A 4,633-nucleotide genomic window follows, 5' to 3' on the forward strand; every position below is an offset into this window, starting at 1 on the left:
ATCAAAGGCATAGAACATGGTATCCAATTAAAGATTAAACATCTTTAATTAAGTTACAAACATTACATTTGCATGTCATCATACTTGTGTTTCTCATACTCATTTTATATCAAGTCTAGACATACCAAACCATATTCATTTGGCCTTGTCATCTTCATTAACATCATTAACTTACTCTAAATTTACACTTTTATACTAAGATTATTGTCACATCTATTGATCAAAGTTCATCCATCAAATATACATACCGTATCATACATACATCGGTATCAAGCCATCATACCATGCACATCATCAAGACATTAGTATAGTCAAGAAAAACCAATTAGGTTTACAACCTAATGATAAAAAATAAGCCATATCTCATGGCTCTATACAAATGAATCATTTTAAGCCAACTCAATTGGCCAAATCATGAAACACAGATCATAAAGTACTAAGTCTCTATACATGCCACTCACTTGAAAACACTTAAGATTTATTAATACCCCGGCTTGATAATTTGACAGTGTGATGCAACCTCCGGTGATCTCCAACCTCTAACTAACCTAACAACACTAAAAGAAATGGAAAGGAGAGGGGTAAGCTTTAGAGCTTTGTAATATCCTGATTTTGGGCCTAGTCGGAATAGTGGTTTCGTGACCACAAAATCCGAGATAGAAATAATTATTTTATGATTATTTTAAGGTCTATGATATGATTTCATGATTGTGTGAAAATTTCGTGAAGAAATTTTATGCATAAAGTGCTTAATTTGAAATTTGGGACTAAATTGAATAAATTGCAAAACTTGTGTTCTAGAAGTATTTTGCATAAAATTGAATTAGATTATTAATTAGAGGTCCTTAAAGAGTAATTTTACCAATTTCTAAGTCTATGGACAAAAATTAGGACATGGAAGGAATTTTGGAAAGTTTAGTAGTAAGGGCATTTTGGTCATTTAGGGTAAAATGAATTAAAATACAAAATTAAAAGCCAATTTTGCTCATCTTCAACCCCATGGCCGAATATAGCAAGGAGAAACCATGGCTAGGGTTTTCAAGCTTCCAAGCTCGATTGTAAGTCTGTTCTAGCCTCGTTTTAATGATTTTTACGTTTTGGAGTCCCGTAGCTCGATTTAGCTTATGCTAGCAATAATTTAACCTAGGGTTTATATTTGGAAAAATACCCATAGGTGAAATTTGTGTATTTTGGTGTTTTATGATAGAATGTGAGGTTTTAAATTATGTTAGACAACTTGTGCTACTCGGTTTTAAGTGAAAACGAGCAAAAGGGCTTAATTGGTAAAAATACCTAATAGTCATAAGTACATGTTAGAGTGAGAATTTGATGTTGCCATAGAAGGGAAAAATGATCAGCATGTCATAAAACATAAGAAAATAGGCTGAATTTTAATTTACGAGCTTTGGGGAAAAAGTGTAAATATGCAAAAGTTTAGGGGCAAAATTGTAATTTTTCCAAAATATGATTTTGGGTCAATTTGAATAATGTGAGTCCTAATTAGACTATATTTTAAATGATAGGGCAAGGAAAACTGAAATTTGGGCTAAAATGGGGAAAATACCAAGTTGTGGACGAAATGGTAAAAATAGCCATTTTCGCATACGAGGTAAGTTCATATGTAAATGTTGGTAACATAGTTATTATTTTAAATGTTTTAATGTTTTTAAATGATATGATAATTATTATGAAATATTATACTTGTGATAATTGTTTGATAATATGTAATTATGTGAATTACTTGATGAGTATGAACTATCACCAAGTATCGATTTCGATATTCCGTGGAAGACGGCAAAGATGTGAGATCGAGGAAAAAGCCCGTTTGAACCTTAGGAATAGATTAGGATACAAGTGACATGTCACTAGGATGGTTGAGCATCCGAACTCGTTGAGTTGAGTCCGAGTTCACTTATGGATGCGAGCGTCCAACTCGTTGAGTTGAGTCCGAGTTCGTGAGATGTAACTAGGCATCCGAACTCGTTGAGTTGAGTCCGAGTTCACTTATGGATGCGACGCCCGAGCTCGTTGAGTTGAGTCCGAGTTCACTTATGGGCGGGTTACATGGTAGCTTGGCTACATATGTGGCACTTATGTGCAAACTTTCCATGTATCCGAATTATATTCCGATGTGTTCAACGGGTAAAGTTCTACTCAAATGGAGGAATACTCAAGATGAAAGGGATGTATTGGTAAGTGTTGTGAAATGGATACTTTGAATAGGTATGTACTTAACCCTCGGGTTGAAAACTCGATATAACAACAATATGGTAAGATGATAAAAGAAAAGGTGATATGAATGTCTTGGTGATGATTATGCAAATGATGTTTTATGTTTGCTTATATGGTTATGTTACTTGCTATTTGCATATGAGCTTACTAAGCATTTATGCTTACTCCCTCCTTTTCATTCCTTGTAGTGTTGACAAGCCAGCTCGGAAATCGGAAACGGTCGGAGGCACGCTCACACTATCCGTATACCATCTTGGCATAATAGCTTGTATATTTTGAGTATGGCATGTATAGCATTATAATCATTTTATATGTATGGTATTATGATATGGTTATTGAGTGGTATGGAAATAGAAATGCTTGGTAATGATTAGCCATTGGAATGGCTAATCATGATCATATTTGGTATTATGTATGTCAAATTGCTAGCTAATCCATGGAAACCATGAAATAGGTAAAATTTACCATAAAATAGATTCAGACAGCAGCAGTGACGTGAGTTTGAAAAATCACTAAAAATAGTAGAAATGGAATTAAATAATGAATAAGTTATGGAATCGAAGCTTGATAAGTCTATTTTCATATGGAATAAGCGAAACAGGTATATGAGCTATATTTTATGAGATGTTTAAATTTTTGTGAAACAGGGCCAGAGCAATTTCTGGATCCCTGTTATGACTTTGAAATTCACCATAAATTTTACAAAGATAATTAGAAGTCACGCTTTATATGTACAGATTCCTTATTGAGTCTAGTTTTATTAGAGACAAACGGCATAGTCATTGAAGGTCTGTATAGGGAGATATCTGATTCGTAATACACAGAGGTCAGAGTAGTTGAACCCTGAAACAGGGAGACTTTAACTAATAAACTGTACTAATTGGCCCAACCAAAATTCTAGAAAAAATTAGTAGATATATATATGAGTCTAGTTTCAGGAAAAATTTACAGAATTGGATTTCGAGTTTCGTAGCTCGAGATATGATTTTTAAAGCGACTGTGATGCAGTTAGCCAGCTTGTCTGGAAATTTTAAAATGAATTGTATGAGCTGTTTAATTAATGAATTAAGTCCATTAACACCTCGTGTTCGACTCGCAACGGTCTCGGTGCGGGTGTTACATTTAGTGGTATCGAGCAGGTTTAGTCGGTTCTCGGACTAACCTAGCATGTGTAAAAGTTTAGCTATACATGCCACCGATGCGTGATAGTGTGATGTCTTCCGACGCGTATAAGTACCGTCTTATTTAGACAGGGTACTCTCCAACCGAGCTGCGCCAACCATGTTCAATGTTAAGTAAAGGTATTTGAGTAAAATTATGATTATGATAAGTCTCGGTTCAGAAAAGTATGAATAAAGGTTTATGATACATATGTGATAATATGTGAGATGAAAGTTCATGTTGTGATAAATATTCATATTTGCTTAATGCTCATATGATGTAGTGTATGTGGCTTACTTGATAAGATGAACGGAATAAATAGAAAGTAGTAGAGGTATGAATAAAGGTCATAATATTATGATACGAATGAAAATTTCCTTGTCTTGATTGGATGTCGAATGTTGATGAATGTTAATGGTATATAATTTTTATGAGGTAAAGGATTATAATGAAATGAACTTATCTATGTTAAATTGTTGGACTGAATTATATGATTGTAATGATATGTACATGATGATGCACGAAATGAAAGTTGTGATTGTGATGCAAATATCTATGTTTGTTTGGCCTTATATAATGTCATGAGCATGAATTAATTTAATTAATTGAATGGATAAGTAAAGCTGTCTAGAAAACATAGAATGTATGCATAAGTATATTGTCTAAATGGGACAATAGGAAAATTGGTGTAAGCCAACATGAATGAATGACATGATTTTGATGATGTTACTATGATGATGGAAGTTGTGTCATATGTGTATGTATAAGAAAGTCGAGTCGAGGTCCTACAACCCTCCCCTTACCAAAGTGGTACTTATAATGGAATTTCATGAGATTTGTATTGAATAAGTTTTGGTTGAGAACCCAAAGAGTTCAAATGATAGAATAATTATAAGTATGATCCGAGATTGAAAATGAGCTGATAAGTAAAGTCGAGCCGAAAGTATCGGATTGATATAAAGATTATTGGAATTATGCCTTGTCCCGATTAGAAGGAATTCTCTTTGGTAAATCGAATTACTCAAGTGCAAGGTCGAGAAAAGTGTAAATCGAAATTTATTCGAATTGGCCTTTTTAGTGAATGGTTTAATATAAAATTTGTGGCAGAACTAGTTGGGGAAATGATATTTCAAATGTGAATTATCTGAGTGTGATGATTATGACCTGGACAGATTTAGATCTCTTTTGAGATGTTCTATGTGTTCACCCGTTCTCGAAATATTTCTATGGCTATTGATCT

The 4,633-nt window shown here is 33.7% G+C and overlaps 1 long non-coding RNA gene across 1 annotated transcript; it reads left to right on the plus strand.

Moving 5' to 3' along the window:
• Nucleotides 1-1,524: 1,524 nt before the first annotated feature.
• On the plus strand, nt 1,525-2,631 carry LOC128281785 (uncharacterized). The gene is made up of 2 exons (XR_008272053.1): nt 1,525-1,609; nt 2,421-2,631. It is a non-coding gene; the product is annotated as an uncharacterized LOC128281785 (long non-coding RNA).
• Nucleotides 2,632-4,633: the final 2,002 nt, after the last annotated feature.

The sequence above is a fragment of the Gossypium arboreum genome, chromosome 10 (assembly GCF_025698485.1).
Source record: "Gossypium arboreum isolate Shixiya-1 chromosome 10, ASM2569848v2, whole genome shotgun sequence".
In the NCBI taxonomy this organism is placed as follows: Eukaryota; Viridiplantae; Streptophyta; class Magnoliopsida; order Malvales; family Malvaceae; genus Gossypium; species Gossypium arboreum.